This window comes from Balaenoptera physalus (assembly GCF_965194825.1).
Source record: "Balaenoptera physalus genome assembly, chromosome: 6".
NCBI lineage: Eukaryota > Metazoa > Chordata > Mammalia > Artiodactyla > Balaenopteridae > Balaenoptera > Balaenoptera physalus.
In genome coordinates, this window is record NC_138885.1 from 83,044,694 (window position 1) to 83,070,454 (window position 25,761).

General features: G+C 43.0%; 1 protein-coding gene across 4 annotated transcripts in view; it reads left to right on the forward strand.

Moving 5' to 3' along the window:
- Nucleotides 1-13,553: 13,553 nt before the first annotated feature.
- Nucleotides 13,554-25,761, forward strand: part of MYO1B (myosin IB) — a 181,275-nt gene continuing 169,067 nt past the window's right edge. Inside the window, exon 1 of one of the 4 annotated variants that reach the window (XM_082466965.1) lies at nucleotides 13,554-13,831. The gene's annotated coding sequence lies outside the window, so the exon portion shown is untranslated. The remainder of the gene's footprint in view (nucleotides 13,832-25,761) is intronic. The other 3 variants (XM_082466961.1, XM_082466962.1, XM_082466963.1) reach the window with 3 other exon arrangements.

The window sequence follows — 25,761 nt, forward strand, 5'->3', positions numbered from 1 at the left end:
CCTACTTCACTCCTTGGTTCTGGTTCTTCCAGCGCTTCCATCACACGTGTAACGAGTGCCTGTATTAAATTCCCTCTGTTTCGAACACCTACAGTGGTTTCTGTTTTCTCATTTGGGCCCTGATTGAAGTAGGGGGCTCATGATGACAGCAACAACAAACGGGAGCTCCCAGGTCGTGAACACGTGGAGGTGTTAGGAGAGGGGCAGGCTCAGAGAGGGCATGGAAGCCCTTCCCACGTACCTGGCCCTGCGCACCTCCCGTCTGGCTGCTCCTGAGTTATATCCTTTTGTAACAAATTGGTCATCTAAAATCAATTAAAAAAATTATAACCGCCTCTGAACCTCTCAAAACTCAAGTCTTTTTTTAAAAAGATGTATTGATTGATTGCTATGTTGGGTCTTCGTTTCTGTGCGAGGGCTCTCTCTAGTTGCGGCAAGCGGGGGCCGCTCTTCATCGCGGTGCGCGGGCCTCTCACTATCGCGGCCTCTTGTTGTGGAGCACAGGCTCCAGACGCGCAGGCTCAGCAGTTGTGGCTCACGGGCCTAGTCGCTCCGCGGCATGTGGGATCCTCCCAGACCAGGGCTCGAACCCGCGTCCCCTGCATTGTCAGGCAGATTCTCAACCACTGCGCCACCAGGGAAGCCCAAAACTCAAGTCTTATGACGTCTTCATAAACTGAATCTGGATTACAGCAAGTCCTCAGAGAACGGCAGAGCCGTAAGATGGAATGAGCCTAGGTCCCTAATCACCACATGGAGGAAAGCAGCCTACTAACAGGATCACCATCTTCAAACTGGCACATGCCCAAGAAGGAAACTATTATTGCATTTGTGCCATTATATATTTGGATCGTTATTTGTTACAGCAGTTTATACAACTCTAGAAGTTATAGGTAGAGAGGAGATGACCCTCAAGTCATAACTTAAATCTTAAAAGAGTAATTACATAAATAATACTCCTACAATAAATATACGAATTTTCGTTGATTTTTGGACTGATGAGATGATCAAATTTACACATGGTGATGGAATCTTCTTTGTGTATAACTGAATCAACCCTGTAAACATGTTTAGCCTAATGCTATAGTATGTCTGCCAATGTTGAAAGAGACACAAAATTCCCAGAGACAGAGAGGGTTAATCATAATTTTGATGTAGTAAAACAATAAAAATAAAGAGAGCAATTAAAAGCAATTAAACAACAACAGCAGCAATGATAAACCACCACATAGCAACATCTCAGATCAACAATTCCTCAGAGTGGAGTGCTGCTATGCATGACCTTATTCTTCTCTCCTTTTGGGATTTTATACACATGGCACACCTTACAAAACCAATAGCTCTCATAACCCAGAGTCAAGGGTAAGTTTGGGGTGCACATGAATGGTACACTAGGGAAACAGATGGAGTATCTTTTCCTATCTGCACCTGTTGAGGGCATCCTATTGTTTTCACTCTCCTAAACATGGAGAGGATTTTCTGCTCTTACTTTACGAATATGGACTTTACACAAAATGTCATATGAGAGTTGGGAGTGACTTTCTCATTTCCATCTGAGTAGACAGGTCCCATCCACTTTGCACTACAGCCTCAGGACTCCAGTAATGTGGTTTTGATCATCACTAGGTTCAATAATCTTGAATCTCACCTGACAGCAACACCTCTTTGTTTGTGAATCTTGGAAATATTTGCTATAGAGCAGTGGTTGGCAACACTTTATGAGTCAAAGGCCTTTTGGAAGAATACTGGGACTGGTCAGAATCCTCTCTGGTGCACCTCTCAGGTGCACACACATGCACACGCATGCACATGCACACACACGCACACACACACACTCGGACATACATCTTAGCAGGCTTGTTGATTCCAGATTAAGAATGCCCCACACCCCTGACCAACCACGTGGTCCTTGGTCAAATATTATTCTTCTGTTAATATCCAAGATGCCCTGGGTTTTGCCTATGTATGTAAACATACATGTATTTTTTATTTGTAAAACTGTAGTTTTACAAATAACTTATTTTCTTTCCATTATTGTCCTTTTAAATGATGGATTTAAGTTCAAAATACAAAATCTGTCAGATATTATTTGGAGAGATTCTTCCTTCTTTTGGACTAATCCTTAGGCAGATATTTCCATGTCTTACTTGTGTTAAAAGATTTCTCTATAGTGATATTAAATGCTTCTGTACATGAAACAATCATTTTCTCCTGCTGTTTTGAGATAGCTCTTTTTCTTATTGGCACCACATGAGATAAAGTTCTGTAATTGGGACAGAGATTTATGTAGCGTTATTGTTGAATGTATGTGTATGCTGCTTTCCTGTGGTGAAAGACCCATGACACAAGACTTCTGTTTGGGGATTGATCTGGGGCCTAGTGCAACATATATGCTATAATAAGTCACAGCAGATGCTGCCTATTCAATCTCTGCTATCCCATGTGGGTTCTAGGGTGGATAATTTTGCTCATTCTTTTGGCCTTTGCTATGGCTTGTCAGGGACTGGACTCATGTTCATAACTCTGAGACGTGCTCAGCTGTGAAATAAGTACTGAAAAGATGAAATGCAATTGATTCTGAGCCACTGTGATCTTTCAATCCCATGTAAGCAAGAAATAAGTATTTAAAGTGGCGCAATAAATCTTTTTGAGTTTAAAAGTTCATACATTTAAAATATTTATGGACTGACTTGGGCAGAAAGACCAGGAAAAACTATGTACTGGCTCTGAAGTAGAGATAGAAACCATTATTGTGTATTAGTGACAAGCTCAGTGGGGTCAGCCTAGTGTATCTGTTTCTACAGAAGTGAGAATCTTTTAGCATTAAGGTATGAGTTTGTGTACAGAAGTATAGGAGATGTCAGTTCCAAGATTGATTAAAAATGAAAGATTGGCTTTCTTTTAAACATCTGTAGCTGTTTTTTGTGTTTGGGTTTATTAGAAGAGGATATTACACTAAAATTCTTGAGGCTTTCTATAATAGGAAAGGGGTAATCTTTCAAACTGAGTGACAAGAGTTATGCAGGACCCATGAATGAAGATACTGGAAATGCTTGGTATTCATTCATTCATTCAACAAGCATTACTGAGTGCCTACTATATTCCAGGACCTCTGTTAAACATAGGAATAAGAAAATGAATAAGACATTTTATTGTCTCAGTGTAGTAAGAGAGACTGATAAACACGTAATTTAATCATGGTGTGATATATTCTATGACAGAGGTGCAGAGTATTATCGGAGCACTGAAGAAGTGTTCTTTTCTGGTTTTGAGAGATCAGAAGACCTTCTCCGAGAAGGTGATGTTTTCCAGAATGAGAAGTTATTGGCTAGGGGAAAAAGGAGAGAGAGGCACCCCAGGCAGCAGAGACACCGTATGCAAAGGTGAAAGTAAGAATCCTGAGAGATCAGGCGCTGGAATGACTTGGTGCAGAAGGCCTGGGTGGGGGGTGTGATGGGAGATGGGCTGGAGAGGGAGGACAAGTCACATGTATGCCCTGCTAACAGTGGAGTAATCTGAAGTCAAAGGCTTTAGGATAAGAAGGCAGGGGCAGTGAGTATGGAGAAAAGAGCATGGATCTTTGAGTCAGCTAGGATGTATAATAACAATAGCTCCCGGACTGATAGGATTCAGAAGATGACAGAGAAAGAGGAGTCTAGAATGACATTTGCTTCCGACTTGGGTGACTATATTGGTAATGATGGCATTCACCATGATCAAGAATAAAGGACAGGGCTTCCCTGGTGGCGCAGTGGTTGAGAATCTGCCCCCTAATGCAGGGGACACGGGTTCGAGCCCTGGTCTGGGAGGATCCCACATGCCGCGGAGCAACTGGGCCCGTGAGCCACAACTGCTGAGCCTGCGCGTCTGGAGCCTGTGCTCCGCAACAAGAGAGGCCGCGATGGTGAGAGGCCCGCGCGCCGCAATGAGGAGTGGCCTCCGCTTGCCGCGGCTGGAGGAAGCCCTCGCACAGAAACGAAGACCCAACACAGCCAAATAAATAAATAAATAAATAATAATTTAAAAAAAAAAAAAAAAAAAAAAAAAAAAAAAAAAGAATAAAGGACAAGGAATGGGGCTGAGATTGGGCAGAGATGATGGTTTCTTTTTTCATGTTGTGTCTGAGGTACTTGCGAGTTTCTGTTCTGAATATACTGAGTTTGAGGTAGACGTTCAGTAGACACTTGAATATAGGGAACTTGATCTTAAGAGACACAAATTTGGGAGTCATCAGTAGTTGAAGGCTTGGGTGAGGGTGAAATTAGAGAGAAGAGAGGGTTGAAAACAGAACCTAAGGTAACATCAACATTTAAGGGGGAAAGGCAGAGACAAAGGAATGCTAAGTAATATTGAGAAAAGGCTGCAAGAGCATTAAGAGGAAAATAAGAGAGGGTGGCAAACAGAAGCCAAAAAAGAAGAGTGGTTCAAGAAGGCAGCAAGGTGTTATGTGGTAAGGGGTCAAGTGATATGAGGACTTAAAACTGCCTTTAAGATGCGACAACTGAATGTTCATTGAGAATACTGACAAGATCAGTTTTAATACAGTCATAGGAGCAAAGGGTTGGGTATAAAAGGAGGTGAGAAAGCAGACAGAAACCTCCTGAGCTTTCTAAAACTTGATTGATGGGAGACAGAGCTTTTAAGACCCAGGTTCCTTTTTCAATAAACATAAGAATGCAATTTTATTACCTCAAAATTTTGATCAGATAGAACTCCCTTCTCCCCAAGGATCATGGCTCAATCTTTTGAATATTTCTACCCACCAAGCACCTTTTATTCTAACTTTACTTACAGTAATTTATATTATAAAAGAAATATTTTTTCCAAAAATGAATTTATAGTATAGGATAAAACATCATCCACTCCTCAAGACTTAGATATGCCCTACCACCCCCTGAGGTTACCAATGTAGAATTCACCAGGACACCTAACCACAGTGATAGGGACGGGGGTTGCAGTCATTAAGTTGCAGGGTTAATTTCAAAAGAGAGGAGTCATGGATGAATTACTATTGAATAGAAACCAGGAAGAACTATGGTATTGTATGCAATAGCAACTAGCCCAGCAAATAGCTAGCTGGGAATTTAAAGATTTCATATTTAAGTTCACACGTATATGTAGTGTTCCAGCCATTTCTGAGGGTTCTAACAGAGCCCACTGGCCCAGGGATCTTGGATGCATTGCCCTTGGCAGATGTCTTCACAGCCGTAATTTTCCTTTGAGGTAGGCATCATTGTCAACCACCAGGTTGTCAATGGAGAGATTTCCCCCAGCACTCCCTCTAACCTCTCATTGCCTCCGACCCTCTGCCCACTACCTGTGGGCACAAGACTTCATGAAATGGAAAGAAGGTCCTCTCCAATTAAAGAGCACTCAGTAAAGAAATCCAAGGACCCTGCATTCTAAGAAAATGCTCTCCTTAGCACAAACCCGCACTCAGCTGAGCTAGTTATCAGATCTGCTAGTTTCTGATATATTTGATGGAAAGGATCACCAAGTACTGAAATGTTCTGATAGAAAGGTATTAGAAAAAGTGTGCAAGCAATATTATTATTTTTTTCAGTAGGGCCAATTCAGGAAAACATCCTCTCAAAATTTACACACCACATATTTTGTCCAAGATGAAAATAGCTTTATTATTCTTCCTGATTATAAAAATAATGCATGTTTATTATTACAAAAACTGGAACATTGTTTGTATGAAAAAGAAGTAAATATAGCATGAAATCCCAAAGCCCACAGGAGGCCAACAGTTTAAAAAACAACTCAAGTAGTTTCTTTATTATTTGACTTTCTTGACTAGAAAAATGTCAATGGGTGTCTTTTAGCCACTAAATTTTTGAATATTTGAAATTTGATAATTAAATGTTTGAAATGAAGAAACAAAAGGCAGCCTTCTAATCTTTTACTCAGAATTGAAATCCTGGACCGCGTTGTAGCCCTTCAACCCCAGGTTGCGAACAACTGATCTAAAATGCTCAGGGCAGCATCTGAAGGACCAGGTGGAATGGTGAGGCCTGGGAGACAGGCATCAGGACTCTCACTGCCTGAGGGTCTGGGAGGATGTTATAAGGGAAAAGGGAGTTTTAGCCACCAGAAGAAGCAGCCAGAGACCTGAAGCTAGACTTACATACTGAAAGGTCAGAGATCGTCAAGTTCACTGTCCCATCCTAGCAACAGGGCCAGTATGGGACTGAATAGACACTCAAGTAATACCTCTTTTTTTTGTTTGTTTTATAAATTTATTTATTTACTTTATTTATTTTTGGCTGCTTTGTGTTTTCATTGCTGCGCAGAGGCTCTCTCCAGTTGCGGCGAGCGGGGGCCACTCCTCGTTACGGTGCGTGTGCTTCTCATTGCGGTGGCTTCTCTTGCTGCAAAGCATGGGCTCTAGGCATGCGGGCTTCAGTAGTTGTGGCACACAGGCTCAGTAGTTGTGGCTCGCGGGCTCTAGAGTGCAGGCTCAGTAGTCGTGGCGCACAGGCTTAGTTGCTCCGCAGCATGTGGGATATTCCCGGACCAGGGATCGAGCCCGTGTCCCCTGCACTGGCAGGCGGACTCTCAACCACTGCGCCACCAGGGAAGTCCCTCAAGTAATACCTCTTGATGTAGGACAGGTTTCAGTTACTTCACTATTTGGCCCTGGGGTAGTGGTGCAAGACCACAGGCACTGGAATGGAAGGAGTCTCTAAGGCTGAGGCTCTTTTATGGCTGCTAATCTGGAGCAATTATAGCGCCAATCAAAATCACCCAGTGGGACCAAAAGCACAGAAAAGCCCATGTGCCTGGAAATAATGAAATCCTTTTCCCCATGCCCAGGCTACATCTGGATGGGGCTAGTTGCTTTAGGCTGATAAAGATTCATAAAGAAAAATAAAAAGCTTTAGCATGCTTTCCAGTTTAAGGACTCTGTGGACTTGTAGAAGCATGCAGGACCCTGCAGGATACCTCAGGGGGTGATAAACAGTTCTGAGGAGACTTCAGGAATTTTTGAAGCAATTTGCAGACCTAGTGCTCTAGAGAAGAAAAGGTTTGAGCTCTCTGGATCAAGATTACCGCAGGTCCAGACGCAAGATTTGGGGAGAACCTGTAAAACACCCACTGGCCGAGAGGGGATTGGGGCAGGTGAGGCCTGGCAAGAGCGGCCCAGAGTCTAGGACATAAGTGTCTGCTCCCTTTTCTTAGTAATGTGAATGGATTTCAGCATGTCTAGTGGGAAAGGAGGTTATGTATCTTTTCAGTAGAAGTCTTGATTGCCTTGGCAGCTGGGTTGCTTTTCAATGCCCAGGCTCACATGGTCTGCTGCTTCCTCTGCAGGACATGGGCAGTGCTTTGGTGCTACTCTCTTTAAAGTTTTCCAGCTTTATTCAGAGTTGAAGTAGATCACCAGTGTGAACCCATCAGCGAGGACCTGTTTTTGTTTAACCTTGCTGTAGAAAGCAAGGTTAAACACATCTTGCTTTCTTGGTCTAAGACACATCCGGAAATATTGACTGAGATTATGGGCCAGTTCAATTTACCTAAAATAATTTATAAAATTCAGGAATTCCCTGGCAGTCCAGTGGTTAGGACTCTGTGCTTTCACTGCCGAGGACGCGGGTTCAACCCCTGGCTGGCGAACTAAGATCCCGCAAGCTGCGTGGCCAAAAAAAAAAAAAAAATTCATTCATCAGTTCAATAATATCTGAGTACCTTGTATGTTCCTAGGCTCTGGGGATGCAACAATGAGCCAAAGAGACAAAAATCCTGCCCTCACAGAGCTTCTCATCTTGTACAAAAGATGTCAAGATTGAGAACACTGCTGAAACAAATGAGAAATCTATTACTAAGCCTTGGTTTTTAGTTCCAGTTAAATGTTGGTTTATTTAGTCAACAGTCCCTACACCTGTATTATATGTTGTCTTGGTTGTTAATAAATTAAAAGATTTTTTGGTCACACAATTATCTTTATCGGTATTTTCATATGCTAACACCTGTGATGAATGTATACACCAGACTCAAATAAATGGACATTTAGTTTTAGAGACTGAAGCAGAAACAGAATATTACTTCATATGTTTGCTAAATTGTACTTCATTTGGTATAGGGAGCTAATTTTTTTTCCTTTGCCATAATATTTGCTTTTCCTTATAGTCCTCCTCAGGTCTCCTCAGCAACGAGATGACAAGCTCCCCAGTCATCACCAGAAAGACGAAAATGCTTTTTAAAAAAGATTGGGAAAAAAGTCTAGTCATTTTTCAGATTGATTTGTTGTTTAACAGCAAGGTTTTGCCATAATGGTACTAACTTGTTACAGTTTGCGAGGAAGTAAAAAAGACAATTATTCTACTAGTTGAAGAGACAAAATGCTAAATTATAAAACGTTGGGGGAAAAATTCAGGCAATTTAAATTTCCTGGCAATGGATCTATAATTTATTTGAGGGATCACAGTATTCTAGTTTCACTGTTTCACTACTTATTTTTAGTGGTCAATTACACTGTTATATTTTGTAAAGAATAGTTTTTTTTTTTTTTTTTTATAATGCCACAGTGACTAACCTTGTACACATATTATTTCAAGTTTGTGCAGATGTACTTTTTTTTTTACATCTTTATTGGAGTATAATTGCTTTACAAATGTTGTGTTAGTTTCTGCTGTATAACAAAGTGAATCAGCTATAGGTATACATATATCCCCATATCCCCTCCCTCTTGAGCCTCCCTCCCACCCTCCCTATTCCACCCTTCTAGGTCATCATAAAGCACTGAATTGATCTCCCTGTCCTATGCTGCTGCTTCCCACTAGCTAGTTATTTTACATTTGGTAGTGTATATATGTCCATGCCACTCTCTCACTACGTCCCAGCTTACCCTTCCCCCTCCCCGTGTCCTCAAGTCCATTCTCTACGTCTGCGTCTTTATTCCTGCCCTGCCACTAGGTTCATCAGTACTGTTTTTTTAGAGAATAGTTGTTCTTGATCATCACATATATAGTACCTATAAGGAATCCTATTCCTGACTTTTGAATTCTTCTCTTTTCATCTTTGAAAAACTTTAGCAAATTTTCCTGCCTAAGGGAAATTTCATCAATCTTTTTACCCTCTAATATTTTTGTTGTCATTTATCTACAGTTTTAAATTTTTTTTAATTAATTTTCTTTTTATTGAGGTATAATCAACATAAGAATATTAATTTTAGGTATACAGTGTAATGATTTGATATTTGTATATATTGCAAAATAATAACCACAATAAGACCCGTTAACATCCATCATCACACATAGTTACAAAATTTTTAATTTTTTTCTTATGAGAACTTTCAAGATCTACTCTCCTAGCTACTTTCTATCTACAGCTTTTTTAATACTTAGAGTAAGAGTTGTGTTTTTCCTGCTGAGTCTCGGAGGCTGAAAACGCTATAGAAATATTTTTTTATAATACCTAATCTGAATTTCAAATAATATTTTAAGCATTATGCATTTATTTTCAAAGCATTCTTTAAATACATAAAAAAGATTTTTTTTTTTTGCATGGAACTAAGAAATACTAATGCAGTGCTTACTGCATTTAGAGCACTATTCTAAACTAAGAGATATATAAATTAAAGAGATGAGACACTACTTGTTTTCAGAGACAAAAGGAAAAAGAGATCACAGATTAAATGCTCACAGATGTGAGAGGAAGTATTTATATAGCCTTGAGGTAAGAGATCAAGCCCTGACGCTAGACTGCCCAGATTCACATCCTGGCTCTAACATTATTACTGTGTAACCTCAGGCCAGTAATTAACTTTTCTCTGCCTCAGTTTCATCATCTGTAAAATGGGATAATAATAATAACCTACCTTATTGGGCTGTTATGAGGGTTAAATGAATTAACACACATGCAGAGCATTTAGATTACTTTCTAGAACACAGTAAGCTCTCTAAGATAGTTCTTACTGTCATGGGCCTGGTGTTTTCAAATTGAATTACTCCTTTAATCTAGAGATTTACCATCTAGTTGGAAAGGCCAAACATTTATAAGAGAACAACTTGAAAGGTTTCACAACCTGGAACCAATTAATAAGTATGGAGAAGATGTGGCATCAAGATGTTACCACAGCAAAGGAAGCAAGATCCAATTCAAGAAGATGGTCAGGAATAGGTAAGAACTGAGTGTGGTCTCAAAGGATAAGCAGAGTGGGTGAAAACTAAGTGTTTGGACAGGTAGGCAAGGAGAGAAAATATGGCAAATATAAAGACTCTTAGATTTTTTTAGAACCAGAGGTTCTTAACACATTCAAGATGATGTAAAATAACTAAGGACAGAGAGTATGAGCTTTCTGGCTAAAATTCTAAAGCTAGTTGCAGACAGAACCAGTGAGAAAATCTAAAACTATGACTTCCAGCCCCCATTTCATTTGATACACCAATATGAGGCAGAATCAGGTCATGTGGTCCTTTCGTTGGTCAATTTTCCAATGTTGAATTCTTGAAAAAAAAAATTTTTTTTTAAGGAGCTCAAGTAAAAACAACTAAGGAAAAACAACAACAACAACTCTATACTTTTAGTAGTAATTCTCTTCCTGGGACACACACAAATGTGCTTTTATTTCTAAGTTTTTCCCCAAAGACGGCAGGATTTCCCTTGTTTTGAATTAAATCATTGCATGTTTTCATTGAGGTAAAGCACACTTCTTACATTCTTTTATTCCTATAATTTGATAATTTATGTTTATGACCCTAAAATCTTAATAATAGTCTTTCTGCTTCTTCATAGGTTCTGCTTCTTCCAAACAGACTGAGGGGAAAGTAAAAAATGCTTTTGTACTTGGTGGATTTATTATCTATTCTTGACAGTTATTAGGACAACTGTAATCTGCTTCTTTTAAATTCAAAAGTTGTTGATTGATTGACTTTTGAAAAGAATGGCCAGGAAGGTAAAAGTATTTAAAAACCTCATGGTATGTCTTCAGAAGTTTGGATTTTGAGATTTATGAAAACTAGGTTAATGGTATTTTTAGAAGAGAAGCATAGCTTTGCTCTAGAAACATTTTTGGCTTTCTAATAGCTTCTTGGGTTCATTTTCTCAGTGTTATTAGAATGAGTTCAACAGCTTCTACTATTTTCTTTCCCGAACCTGCTAAAAAACAGGGAGAAAGCCTCAAGTGTCCCCACTCTGCTAGACCCTTCTAGAAGCAAAATTGTTCCTACATAACTATGTTCCCAATTTCTTTCTTGGGGCAGGAGCTCCAAAACCTTCCTAAGAGAAGTTCCCTTAATTGTCCTACTCAGCACATACTTGTCTTAAACCTACTTTTTACTAAAACTTGGCCTTTTTCCAAGATCAAAAGATTACAGAATTTCCCCCACTCTTTCAAACCATCTGTTTACATTTTGTACTTGTGAAGCTGCCGTTTGAATTTCTGTGATTTTTGAAAAGCTGGACTGGACAGCAGAGGTCAGAGGCTCCCTTACTGCCAAACTGCTATAAGCAGTCACTTCGGAATCTAAAGTCAGATGGGCAAAATGGAGAAGGGAGGCTACACGTGTCATCAGGTAGCAGGTCCATAGGTTGTCTGTTGCGAAGACAGGGATCTTCAGGGTGTTCATTAGGCTAGGTTATCAAGGTCTGAGGTAGTGTACTGGATTGTGGCGGAGACTGTGGAGTCAGAAGGCTTGGGTTCAAATCCCAGCTCTGCCACTGTTCCGGGTGCCTACTGCTATACAATGACCACCCTGAAGCCCATCTCGTATTATTGCTGTTTCTGGGCACTGACGAGGCTCAGTTAGGGTTTCTTTCTAGATCTCTCAGTCAGTGACTGGGGCTGGAGTCATCTCAAAGGCTCACTAACTCACATGCCTGGCAGTTCAGCTGGCTGTAGGCTGGGTCCTCAGCTGACATCAGCAGCAGAAACACCACCTATACATGACCTACCACGTGGCTAGAGCTTCCTCATAGCATGGCTGCTGAGTTCCAAGGGTGATTGGCCCAGGAGAAGGCCAGGTGAAAGCTGTAGCTCCTTTTACAACCCAGAATCAGAAGTTACCTACATCATTTGTGCTGTATTCTATTCGTTAGGATCACATCTCTTAAAGTCTAGCCTATAGGCAAGAGGAAGACAATTAGACTCCATTCCTTAATGGGAGGAGTGTAAAAGAATTTGTGGACATGTCTTCAAACTAGTATAGCCACTTATTAGCTGGAAGAACTCTCTGTTCTTGGCTTTCCTGGTTTGTAAAACAAGGACAAAGAGAGTAACTTTCCTCCCAGGTTTCTGCAAAGATTAAACAGGAAAAGAATGGTACCTGGTACTCAATATGTTTAAGCTTAGAACATCACCATGTCTTATGTGGATCAGAAGTGATGCTGATGGTGTCATCAATGATGGTGTAGGTCCAAAGCAGATACAGTCTGGGGAATTGTTACCTTTTCAAACTCTACTGGTAGCATTTGACAAATACCAGTGCCTGTGGTTCTTATGCCTGTGGGAAAAGAATTACTATATATGGTCTGAATTCTTGGTTCACCTCATTTTAGCGACAGTTTCCAGATATAGGTCAGTCCATTTAAACCTGGCTCCATTTATGGCAATTTATTTCATTATTGGACAAAGTAGTTAGAACCATGAGTAATAATTACTGTGCCTACATTTCTTTTAACACCTTAGCCAAGTAATCCTCACCTCACCCAGTGAGTAAGGTTGGATGAGCACTCTTCCCTCCTCCGGGATGAGGAAACCAGGACAAGGGTCAAGTGGCTTGCTCTAAATTCTACTGTACAAAGAAGCAAGAAGCCAGCTGAAGTGAGAAGCTGGAGGGCCTGATTCTCTGGCTCCCTCCAGCATGCCTAAATAATATGCAGATTAACACCCTATCATCGATCATTACCCAGTGCCAGCTAATACGCAATATTCATTTATAAATTTTCATATATATATACACATATAGTTGAAATTTCTTTTTAAATTATCTTTTAATTTCTGTAACAGAGAATTGGCCAGTGTCTACTTAGCATCATGTGAAATTAAGTGAGTTAATAGATATTTTAAAATCTTGTAAATAAAAGCACACTTTGCCACTCAGTACACTCTTTTCCCTTTCGGTCAAATTAATATTTTCCGATATTCTTGGGTATCCAAACTTTTTTTTGTCTAAGGGAGAAGGAACAATTGAGAACACTCCCACTCTCTGCCGACATCTGCCCACAGGTTGGCTTCCAGTTGTCATTCCCCGCGGCCCCCCTCCTCCCCCACCTCCGCCCCGGCCCGCTCCCCCTGGCTTGCCTCTCCAGTTATTGTATTTGTCGTTTGATGTTAATAAATCCGGGAGTGAGAAAGGTAGAAGAGCCGTGCCTTCCGTGCGGCTGGGAGGGACGCCTCTCCTTCCTCCGCTTTTCCACTCCTTGCCCCATCCAGGCTGGCCCCGGGGGCGGAGGCTGCACCCGCGCTCACCGGGGGGCGCTGTGCCGCCGGCACCGGGCGGCCGGAGGTGAGTCGGCTGGGAGGCGGCGGCTCCCGGTCCTGCCTGCGCGCAGAGAGGCGAATCCCAGGCTGCGAGGTCGCCGCCCCCGCCCCTCGGCCGGCCCCTCCGCCCGCGGGGTAGAGGGGAGTGGCCGGGCGCCTCCCGCCGCAGCGCAGCACTCTGCAGCGGCAGCGCACTCTGCAGCCGGGTGCGCACTGGAGACTCGGCCGCCGCGCGTCGCGGTGGTGTGGGAGCGCGGGCGCGAGGGGCCGGCAGCCGCTGGGCAGCGTCCGCCAGCAGCGTCCGCCGAGCAACTGCGCGGGAGCCCCGCAGCCTCGCGGAGGGCCCGCGTCCCGGAGCGCGCCGGAGAGGGAGGACGACAAGGAGGCGGAGTGGCGCCCGGCGAGGTAGCGCGAGCGCTTTCCCTCTCTCCCCTGCCCTGCCCGCTCGGTCCTTTGTGCCCGGGGTCCCCGTGGCCCCGCCGCAGCTGACACGGGTCAGCGGGGTCTGCGGTCTCTCCTCGGGGCCAGGCGGCGCTCCGGCGAGAACCGCGCACGCTGGAGGTCGGGCAGGGTGGTCGCGACTCCGCGGTTGCTTCGGGGGCGGGTGGGAGAGTAGAGGGCGCTAAACTAAGTTGTTCTTACTTTGCCCCATCCCCTTCGTACCTGTGGGCAAAGTGGAATCCAGGTCTTCCTGGTGTTCACCCACACCCCTCCATCTCTCTGGCCCACAGCTGTTTCCTGGCCCTCTGGTTCTATGGAAGGACACGGGGTGGCCTCCTCTGGGAAGGAAAGCGGAGGGAGAACAATGGGGCGTCCTGGGGAGTGGGGTTCAGGTGCGGCGTGCCCCGGCGGCAGGGGATAAGGGGCCCAGGACCCGACGGGGCATCCTGCGCATGCAGCTGAGCTATGCTCCTTTGTTCCGCCGCAGCGGAGGGGGCTGCCTTGGGTCTCGTTTCCTGCCCGGGATGGGATTGATTCACGGTCCTGGAGAGGGAAGGGGAGGGGGCGGGGCTGGAATGGAAACCAGATTAGGAACGGGAGTCCTGGAGGGTTCTTGCTGGGCCGGGGCAGAGGGTTGGGGAGAGGGTGATGTGAGTGCACTGGAGAGTTGATTACAAACACACAGCATTTTGTCCACGGGCTTGCTGTGTGGGTTTCTGGAGCTTATTTGCAATGCTTTGTTCAGGCTGCTGCCGAGCGTTTATTGCTTCAACAAGTTGTGTACTTCCCTGACTTCTAGGCGCTCCCAATGTTAGTTTGCTGAAATCAAATCTTCTTAATTACAGTGGAAGAAGACTTTTTTTTTTTTTTGTGGCTCAGGGTATTTGTGTGTATGTGTGTGCCTGTGTATGTATGTGCCTGTGGATCCGTGTTTGTAGCTAGTAGATATTGGCTTGAATGGGTAGGAAGCAAATTTTATAGCATTGATTTTGACATAGAATAATTTTCTCCGTTGTAATAGAGTAAAACAATTTTCCAGGAATGTTTGGGGGGAAACCACTAGAAAATTAGATATTGCTAAATAAATGAATCAGATTAGGTAACACTGAATTGAAAAACCCTTTACAGTCTTTCCCAGAAAACACCTCATACACACCACCCTTTGGGTTTTCAGTTGAGGAGTCATGACTTATGTGCTTTCACTCCCCTAATGTGGGTCATCTGGACTAGGAAAGAACAGTTACCATTATGGTGAATGGGAATTATTTTTAGGGGGAGGTAGAATTGAATGTAATGTGTTGGGCATATGTTAAGTGACCCTTTCCTAGATTGGAATCAAGAAGCCCAGGAGGATTGGTTGACCTCGGGAGGGAGCCAGGGTGGATTGAATGATGAGTGTTTTTTGAATGGAGTATTCCAAGCAAAACCGTTTTGGGAGGAGGCTGACATTTCCAGGCATTCATGGTTTGTGCCTATGGGACACTGGTGGAAGGATCCCAAAGCTGGGCTGAAGGTTAGAATTACTGTGGTGATAGTTGAGATATTTAGCTATAGTAGTCTGGCTGAGGCAGGGCTGGGAAATGACCTAGAGCTGCTTCTTTGACAAGTCTGAGGGCCCACCGGTAAACCACCGCATTGGCTATTCATTTTAAGACAACCAAGTTTGAAAGTCTCTTAACCTTAGAAGGGGAATGAAGAGCTTACTCCCAGGGAAAAAAAATGTTTCCTGCCCACTAAGTGGTAATGGAAAAGAGCTGTACCAGCTACCGTGAGGGTTTGTCTTTTTCTTGGAGGATGTGGTCAGATTTTCAGGCCAGGCTGGAAAGCAGTGGGATTTGTCCTCCGGAGCCATTATGATGTGCAGTTGAAGTGGGATGTTGTCCAACCGTCAAGCTGTTTGTCATTATAACTAACACACTGCCTGGCAAAACATTGTGCCATGGGCAGTGAACAGAGGGAGACTTACTTCGTTATCGTTGTCTTGCCATTTTGGACTTTTCGTTTATGTTGTGAATTGTTTTGTAAAATATAGCACAATTGGATTCCTCCCAAGTACTCATTGGAATATACATTAACAAAATGCAAAGCATAAGATTACTGCTACCAAAGACACGGATGGGGAAGCCTCTTAAATAGTTGGTCTGTGGCTGCAGGCCGTCCGATGGATTCCCCATGTGTGATGAGGCTGGCTGCAAGCTGCACCCCCTTCACGGGATGGGATGAATCATCACTTTGTCAAGCCTGGAGTTAAAGACTGACTCTCCCTGGTTGCTTCGCGGTTATGCAAAGCAACGAGGAGCTTCCGACATCAGTGGGGAAGGAGTGGGGTGTAGGAGTGGGCCAAGAGGGGAATCCTCAGAATGTAGGATGTTAAAGGTTTTTAACATTTGTCCTCCTTTTGGGCGAGATTCTTCTCTCATCCCCCTCCCTTCTGCTATTTTCAATAGCTGGACCTTTGGATTTTAATTAAACAGCCTAACAGTAGTTAAAACTGTCATTTAGTATTTACTGTGTGAAAAGGGTTTTTCACACATTATTTTATTAATCCTCACAACAACTTGGTAAAGTGGGTATTATCTCCATTTTACAGTTGAAACTGAGGCCCAGGGAGTTTGGTAACTTGCCTAGTTGTGTAGGTAACTAGTAAGGGGTGGAGGTGAGATTTGAATTCCAGTCTCTGATTCCACGGTCCACACTGTATGGTATGATATCTTTTAATACTAGGAATGACAGCAATTTGATTGTTTATTTGATTAGCCCTTTGCAGATTTCAAATCACTTTCACATATATTAGCATAATTGATTCTTTCAAAAACCACTGTGAGATAGGTTTGGAAGGCTAGATTAGTGACATCGCAACTTTTCAAACTGTATTGTTCAAAAGCTTTGCTGTTTGATGGCCTGTGTGAATAAACTTTAAGTGAATGAAACTTTAAAAAGTTAGGCTGCCAATGTCTAAAACTAAGTTTTTTTGGGGGGGAGGAGGGGACATTTAAAAGTGGTGCAATGGAGTAGACTTATAGTCATTTGATATTTATTGAAATCTATTTTAGCCCTTTTTATCTCCCAGCCTTTATTAGAACACTGCACTTTGCTTCTTTACTGAGACCCAATGCCAGAGTGTCTTTTTAGAAGAGGAATAGGAGGGAAGGAATGTGATTATAAAGAGGAAGTGGGACATCAGAATTGGAGTCATACACAGCAGCAGGCTGTAGATTTTCCCAGCACATGCTTTTTGTCCTGGCAGTCGCCTTTTACAGAAGACATTCTTCCTTAGGGAAGTGTCAAGGGTCTTTCTTTACAATATCCTCTGAGATCATCACATTTCTGAGCTCTGTGGGAACACACATTCCACAGGATTTCTGTGCTCATCTTTTCCCCACAGGGGAAGTGAACAAGCTTAGGCATCCACGTGAAAGTGGAATGGAAGTGGTATCCGTCCTTGGGGTGGAATGGAGTATGGTGCCAGGCAGGAGTCACCTGACCTTGACCCAGGGGTGACCGCCGAGTGCAGGAGCAGAGTGGATTCGAACAATTGGCGTCATCGATTATTTATGGATTTCTCAGAATGCTCCCGGGCAAATGGAAAAGTCAATATTGGTTTTTTTTGTTCCTAAGATAAGACTATGAAGACTGAAAGTTCTGCCTTTACTTTTTAAAATTATTTCAAGCTAAGACATCATTTGGGGTCTTCAGAGACTGTGGTATAGGTGCAGTAACTTTTCTCTCCTGAGGCCATTAGATTCTCATCCATTGGATATTTAGAGGGGATGCACACACGTGGTCTGCTGAGTTCTAACAAGGAGCGCTTTCCAACTTACCAGCTGAGAAGGATGAAGGATGCTCTTATAACCTGTTGTAGGTTTCTTTTCAGTTGCCAGTGTCTTCATCAATTTGTATTGTATTAAGCACACAGTTGATGCAAGGCTATGCATTAAAAAGCAGCAAAGGAAATCCATTGTGTATCAAAGGATGTAGCAGGGCAGTGCAGTGTGCCCAGAGAGTGGATGTTGGTGAGATGACTGTGACAGCCGTGGTGACCAAGGCCACGCCAACACATGCTACTGAGACAAAAGCATGCGAGTGGGAGGAACCCAAACACTGCCTGTTCCTTCTTTGTCCTTGGTTTTATTTCCCCCAACCTCTGATGGTGCCAAAGGGGTCGGGTCTCTGAACACCTGCCTCTGAAGGCTGGATTGGTTGGGATGTTAGGAAGCCTCTTTCTGGTGAATTCCTTGCCCGAGGAGAGAGGAGAGGATCCTTTTTTGGACCCTGAGGGTGTATAAAGTACCATTCCATGGGAGAAGGTGTTGAATTACGTGGCCGGCCCTGGTGTACAGCAAATCCTTGGTGTCCTCCTGCTTTCTTCCCTCCCCACCTGCCAGCGTCCCAACCTTCCTCATCCTGGTTCAGCATGGCTGTTGATTCAACCCCACTAAGGCTGTTCATAGACTTCAGGCATATTTGCATAGTGGACAAGAAATGCCAAGTCCCCAAAGAATTATATTTTGTTACATGACATTCATGCTGCTGTCATTAAGTAGTGGGTGCTGCGCTGTGTCAGGCTGCGTCCTGGGTACTCTCTATAGCCTGTTTCATTTAATCCTCATTGCTCTCCTTCAGTAGGAGATGTCTGTAGTTGGGAGAGTTGGGTAATGTGCCCAGGGCTAGTAGAGATCAAGCCCAAGACTGTGTGCTTTACAGAACAACGTGCTGCCTCGTGGGACAGTGTTCTTGGAAGCTCTGGGCCACTTTTTTTTTTTTTTTTTTAATGGAGGAGGAGAAATTCAAATAGGAATTATTTATTTATTATTTTTGGCTGTGTTGGGTCTTCGTTTCTGTGCGAGGGCTTTCTCCAGTTGTGGCAAGCGGGGGCCACTCCTCATCGCGGTGCGCGGGCCTCTCACTATCGCGGCCTCTCTTGCTGCGGAGCACAGGCTCCAGTCGCGCAGGCTCAGCAGTCGTGGCTCACGGGCCCAGTTGCTCCGAGGCATGTGGGATCTTCCCAGACCAGGGCTCGAACCCGTGTCCCCTGCATTGGCAGGCAGATTCTCAACCACTGCGCCACCAGGGAAGCCCCTGGGCCACTTTAAGGAGTGAATTTTACAGAGTTAGAGAGTGAGCCCACCCTGACAGTCTCTCTCTTCCTTTGTCCCCTGAAGTCAGGGTTCCTGCGTGTGTCCTTGGTTGGACCAGGGCTGAGGATCTGGTTCAAATGCTCCTGGGTTGCTCTTTTTTTTCTGGGTCTTGTGCTTGGCAGCCCTGCATTATTCTCCTCCCCCAAGTGAGGGGGACTTCTCACCCTCTCCTGGTCACTGCCTTCTCTGTGGGAACCTGCTGGCCTTCTGGGGATTTTCAGGGGGTTTGTCTGATCTCTGGTCTCCAGTCTTTCCAAGCACAGTATGCTGCTGGGTATCCAGTCAGAGCTCAGGGTCTGATGCATGTGGCTGAATTGGTGGGAACACCATTGCAGAGCTGGAACTTAGAGGATAAGACTTTGGACAAGGCAAGGAAGAAAAGAATTGGTATAGAATTTATATTCGTCCAAGATAGGCAGTTTTTGAAATTGAGGTCTGGAGATAAGTGAAAACTGACATTCTTCCTTTGCTTATCAGATAAACAACAATGCTGAGCTTCTAAAAATACCAGGTGCTTGGCTTTCCTAGATAGCTTGGAGAGGCAGGAGGAGACCAGGTCTCTGCTTTCCAGGGACTTTCTGATCAATCCTGCGTGGACTCAAGATGCTTTGAAGTTACACAGATGGCTTCATTTTGCTGTGTTAAAATGAAAATACAATTCAAAATTGTACTTCACAAGTTTTTAAACTCGTAAAAAAAAAAGAAAAAAGAATTCAGCATCCTTGAAGGGACTTGAGAAAATTGCATTGAAAGGACAATGGAACGGACCAGGTTATTCGTTATTGGTTTCATTATTGTGTGTGTGCATATTATTTGCCTGCTCATTTTCACTGGTTTCGCGAAAGCATTCTCTGCCCACTTCAACCAAAAAATTAAAAACAAACCAAAAACCTTGATTGAAAAACTCCTGCTGGCCCCACTTACTTTTGCCACTGTGCACCTACCTTCTCTCTCCTCCCTCAGTGCTGCTTCCTTTTTTTTTTTTTTTTTTTTTAATTAATTTATTTATTTATTTTTGGCTGTGTTGGGTCTTCGTTTGTGTGCCAGGGCTCCCCCTAGTTGCGGCGAGCGGGGGCCACTCTTCATCGCGGTGCGCGGGCCTCTCACTGTCGCGGCCTCTCCCGTCGCGGAGCACAGGCTCCAGACGCTCAGGCTCAGTAGTTGTGGCTCACGGGCCCAGTTGCTCTGCGGCATGTGGGATCTTCCCAGACCAGGGCTCGAACCCGTGTCTCCTGCATTGGCAGGCAGATTCTCAACCACTGCGCCACCAGGGAAGCCCAGTGCTGCTTCCTTTTAAATTCTATATTATTAGACTCTGAAGCTCTATTTGCAATGTTCAGATTGCAAATAGGCCCAGTTCCTAGCTGCTCGTTCTTTCCTTTGAAAGTGCTTCAAAAGGATCATCACTATTTTACTCATTTTAGAGTCCCTGCCTAAATGCTTTTAGGAAAAGTTTAGTTTTTATAAACATTGGGCCTAGGCCAATTTTCATGGCTTGTTTTTTTTGCAGGCCTCATGCAGTCTGCTTACAGTTGTAATAAGTTGACTACAGTTTTGATTTACCCCTGATGTGGTGGGCTGTCTAGCAAAAAGTCCTCACTTGCTTGAACTCTTTAGGGTGTTGAGAGGTATTCATAAAAATATATGAACTGCCACATTGGGTCAGATTCAGGAATCTGCTTTCTGCAGAAGCAGAATACTAAGTATTCTGTGACATTGGAAGAGGGGGCTGGAGTAAGACTTTATAGCTTTAGTAGGTTTTGGGGCTCTCTCTTCAACATCTATAATTGCATAATCTCTTAAAAACCTCTCATCCATATATTTAAACTCATATATTCAGATTCTTGAATTGTTTATTTGTATCCTGTACTTAAACATTTCACACCTCCTTTAAAGGTAGGACTTGACTGTATTGGTATTTTCACTTCAAATGTTTAATTTTTGGAATGGTAGAGTGATGAAGTTGAAAGGGCCTTTAGACCACCACCGTAACCACTTATTTGTATCTGAGAACTGCTCAGGCTCAAAAAGTTAACCAGGGTCAGATCTGGCACTGGACTCCAAGGCTTTTAACTTCTTGCTCAGTTTTCTTTTCTAGGGGAATATCTCACTGTCTCTCCAAACCCATCGAAATCCACGCTTAGTGCCCATTACCTAACAGTTGATCGTCTTTGACGTAACTGTGCTAATAGCATTCTTACCATCATCTTGACTTTGGATTTCAGAAGCATCACCGACTTCTCTATTTTCTGTGACTCTTACATCCATCCAGTCAGTTACAGTGTTTGGTTGATTGTTGCCTTTTATTTTCAAATCCTTAAACCTCTATTCTGGTTCAGACCTTTAAAAGGCTGGTTTACTGGAATACAGCATTTCCCAAAGTGGGTTGTTCCATGAAAAGTTCGTAAATGTTACTGTAGAAAAGCGTTCCTTGGGCAAGTAGGTGTTGGTTAAACAACATTTTAAACAAGTTTCTTTAAATAAACTTAAAAAAATAAGTTTCTTCTTTACAGAAGGCCTCATCACGGACTTTTATTTGTGACCGTGCACTGTGGATCTCCAAGAGGGAGATAGGGTATGCACATGTCCCAACTTATGTGACCGGTGTCCCACTTTTTGGCAGAATCATTGTGTAGATAACACTGCTGTAGTCACTTCATTGTACCGTTTGTAGATCCATCACTGTCTGGCTTTCTATGGGAATATGTGTTCTCTGTGAGCCATACTTGGTTCTCTCTCAAATATGTCTTCTGCTTTTTTACCTTATTTTTCTCCTGGATCTTTCCTTCGCCCTGGAAGCCCCTCTCTACCTGTTACCCCTACACGTCTCTCACAACCCAGCTTTTCTGAACTTGTAGCATTTACTGTTTCACAACTTAAAATGGAGAAAATATTTGAAAGAGTCAAAACATTGGAAGTAACATTGCATACCCATAATAGTTAAATTACTGGAATTCACACAAAATGCCGTTTTCCATATTTGTGTCAGTTGATGAGTCAAACGCACATCACATTCTTCTCGCTCCCTCCACACAGGTTAACTTGCACATATATTCTCCAAGCCTGTGGCTTGTTTATTTTTCAAAAATTTTGTGTTATTGGAATTGCATTCCATTTATATAAAAATTTAGAGAGAATTGAGATCTTTATGGTCTCATGGCTTCCGGTCTGCAACCTGATATACCTCTCTGTTGATTTAGGTCTTTTATGTCCTTCAATGAAATTTTATAATTTTATGTGTAAAAACTCTTTCACATCTTCTGTTAGACTTGTGCCATGGTGCTTTATGGTTTTTATGGTCATTGTGAGCGGAATTGTTTAACACATTTCTGTTTGGTGTTGCTGGTATACAAGAATGGGATTGATTTTGTATTTGTTTATTGATGGGTTCTTGATTGATCGCATTTCAACTTGTGTTTGCTATAGGAGCCTGGAGCCGGGTGGCGTTTCTAATAGAGCGTGATATAATAAACCTGTAATGGAAATGTCATAGCTCACCGTAATTTAAAAATAATATGTGATACTTTTAGAAGTAAGGGGAGGAGGGGGTTGTTTTTGTTTCTTTAATGCAGTCATGTATTCATTCATCAAATGTTGGGGTGCCTAGTGTGTGCCAGGCACCGTACTAGGCACTGAGTCTTTAATGGTGAGCAGAGCAATTGTGTTTCTGTCTTCATGGAATGTGAGGGGAGAGAGACATTGCGGAAGTGAATATAGATATTTATGACATATTTATGAATTGTGATATTTGCTATGAAGGGAAAGGACAGGATGCTGTGAGAATAAGAAAGATGGGGAGGGGACACTCTGGATTGGGGGTAGAGGGAAAGCCTGTCTGAGGAAACAGGCATTCATGCAGCTGCCTGAAGGGTGAGTTGGTACTGCTGCAGGAAGAGAAGGATGGTAGAGCTTTACAGGCAGTGAAGAACGGGCCCAGAAGCCCTGGGGTGCAGTTCTGCTCTTAATGATAGATTGATGGAAATTTTAGTAATTAATGACTTAAAAAGTGGTACTTCTTAGTAAATCATCATAATAGTGGTATTTAGCAGTGTTTAAGTATGATGACATGAAAATGTTTATTTTGGGCCAGTATGTTCCCCTTCCTCCTCAAATGAAACTGCCCAAGTAAAGAGTGCGCTGCCTCTGTGACGGGGCTTGAGTGGGGCTACTGCCCATCCCCCAACCCTCCCTCTACCCCTTGAGAGCTGCCATTGCCCTGAGTACTAGTGGCTGCTGGGCACACCAGCGTCCTGGGTTCTGCACTATTGGGCTGGGTCTTGCTCTGAGGTCTGGAGAAGCCCTTTCTCTCCTCCTGGGAGGGCTCTTGAGCAGGGTCACCTTTGGCCCTTTCAGTGTCTCAGCCCTCTCTCTCCCCTTTCTCTCTGGCACCTTCTCTAGAGACACACTGAGGGCTCTGATGTGAAAAGGGTGGGGTGGGAGGAGGGGTCTGGTCTGAGTTATGCACACCTCATTCCACCTAGAATCGCCATGCATCAGTCATCAAGGCTTTGCACCTGGGGCAGGCGCATCAGAGCCTAGTTTTCTTACGTGGCGGTGAGTCTTTGCTCGGTGGGAAGCAGTGTGGTGCAATGGTGATGGGCTGCGCTCTGGGGAAAGTATTGGGTTAGAAACCTGACTCTGTTTAGCAGCTCGTGTCCTTGGGCACATAGCTTAATCTGTCTCTGCCTCTGTTTTCTCACCTGCAGTATTTGGGTAATAGTAGAGCCTTCTTCCTTGGGTTGTAATAAGGATTAAATGAGTAAACACACTTATATTCATAGAATAAATAGTGTCAGGCACAGAGCAAGCGTGCAGTATAAATGTTAGTTGCTGCTCCTCAGTCTTTTCTGAAAATGGATTCCTGGAGTTCATCCTCCTCTTCCCCCACCAGATATTCAGATCTGTTTGACTCCAAGCAGTGCATATAATTTATGATTTGATACGGGGCTCTAGTTTCTCCTCTGAAAAATATATAGGAAGAAAGATGGCAAAGAAACCAAAATGTTAACAGTGATTGTGTTAGTGTAGTAGATAGGGATGACTTACTTTTACAACCCTCTTTATTTTCTGCATTTTCTGTAATCTGGTTATGTTACCTCTGAACTAATAACAATACAAAAAAATCTTATGAAAAAGCTCAGGCTGCAGTTGCCTAAGCGGTTCACTAAAGTGGAGCCGAAGAGAGTGGCACGCCTGGGGTCTGCCTGCTCTGATTGTATTCGCAGGTGGAGTAGTTTCCCATTTATGCTTATAGTTGCAGGAACGCAACAGTATTTAACAGTCTTCAGCAGGTGTATCCCAGGAAGTTAGAAGATGGGGATGTGGATCCTTGTGAAACTGTTCTTTCTTTGAATGTTTCTTTTTCTGTCATTATTTTCCCTTTTTTGTCTGTTGCTCTGCTCCCTGAGAGTGCCTCTGGCCATCTGTTACTCTCTTTGGTCTCCTCTTACTCCCCTCCCCTTGAAAACCACTCCTTTCAATACCCCATCTTTCTCCTTTACTTGCTTGTCACATGGAAATGATGCACACATTTCTACAATTCCAAGTAAAGACTAAATTTTATTTCTTATTTTTAATCGTAAAAATAAATGTAACTTTTCACCTTCAAAAATCTACATTAAGTTGCCTTTTGTTAACTCATACCTAGAATTAATTAATTAACTTACTAACTTACTAAAGTCTGGGGGAGTCTGTGATTTCCTAAAAGCACCGGGCATCTTGGGGGACTTGGGAGACTGAAAGGAAGGGGAGATTGAGGGGATGCTGAAGCTGAATTTTTCCTCTTTCCTTATTTTGCTGAGGGTCATCTGTGTGGCTACCATTTAGTTATGTCTCAGAATTTTTTAAGTTTTCCAAACTGAAAGAACCGAATTCTGGAAAATTACCAAAATACATTTTTAGAAAGAGAACTTTGCCAAATTTGGCACATTTCCTTAAAAGCCCATTGATTTCAATTACTTTTTAAAAAGTTCAGTGAGCTTTCCAGTTTTCCTTTCATGTGCCTCTTCTTGAATAATTGTGAGTGGAGAAATGGGCTTTCCTGCTAAGTTTGTTTTATCTACAGGAATTTATTTTTAAGCAGTGGCTTTCTGTAAGTATCTCAAAATTATACCGACATGGATTTCAAAGTATGACAGCATGTTGCTACTCAACAGAATAGCTATTTACTTGAGAAATATTGCTAATTTCAGTGAGATTTCACAGTCGAATGTAAAATCTAGTAGAGGGGATTTAAATTAAGGGATACCTTCCTATACCTTATTCCATAGTTTGTAGTGTTTTTCATCTCCAACCACAAATGCCTAATTTGAACATAAATATTTATGCGCATTCTCTCTCTGCTGTAAGGAAGTCTAGTTTAGTTAGGGTAAAATCTGGATTTATAGAATGGGTATAACTAGGATTTAGTATTCACTATTCAAAAGGATTCATCAGAGGAGTACTTTAAATTAGAAGCAACATGTATACCACTATTGAGTAAGGCAGCAGTTGTAAAAGGTCTGTATTATCACAGGCCCACTAGGTACAGATGTGATCTTGCATCTTGTCTGTTTCACTTCATATGCCCCAATACATGGAGGAAGAGAAATCTGTTGGGTTTAGCTGACACATGCGTGCCACAGGTGTTGAGAAATCATGGTAAAACAGTCAGCCCAACCTTAATACTTGCTGTTTGTTGCAATTGAAAAAAGAAACAGAAAAGTATAGGTAAAATGCTACAGGAAACATGTGCCATTTTACGTCCTTCCGGGTGAC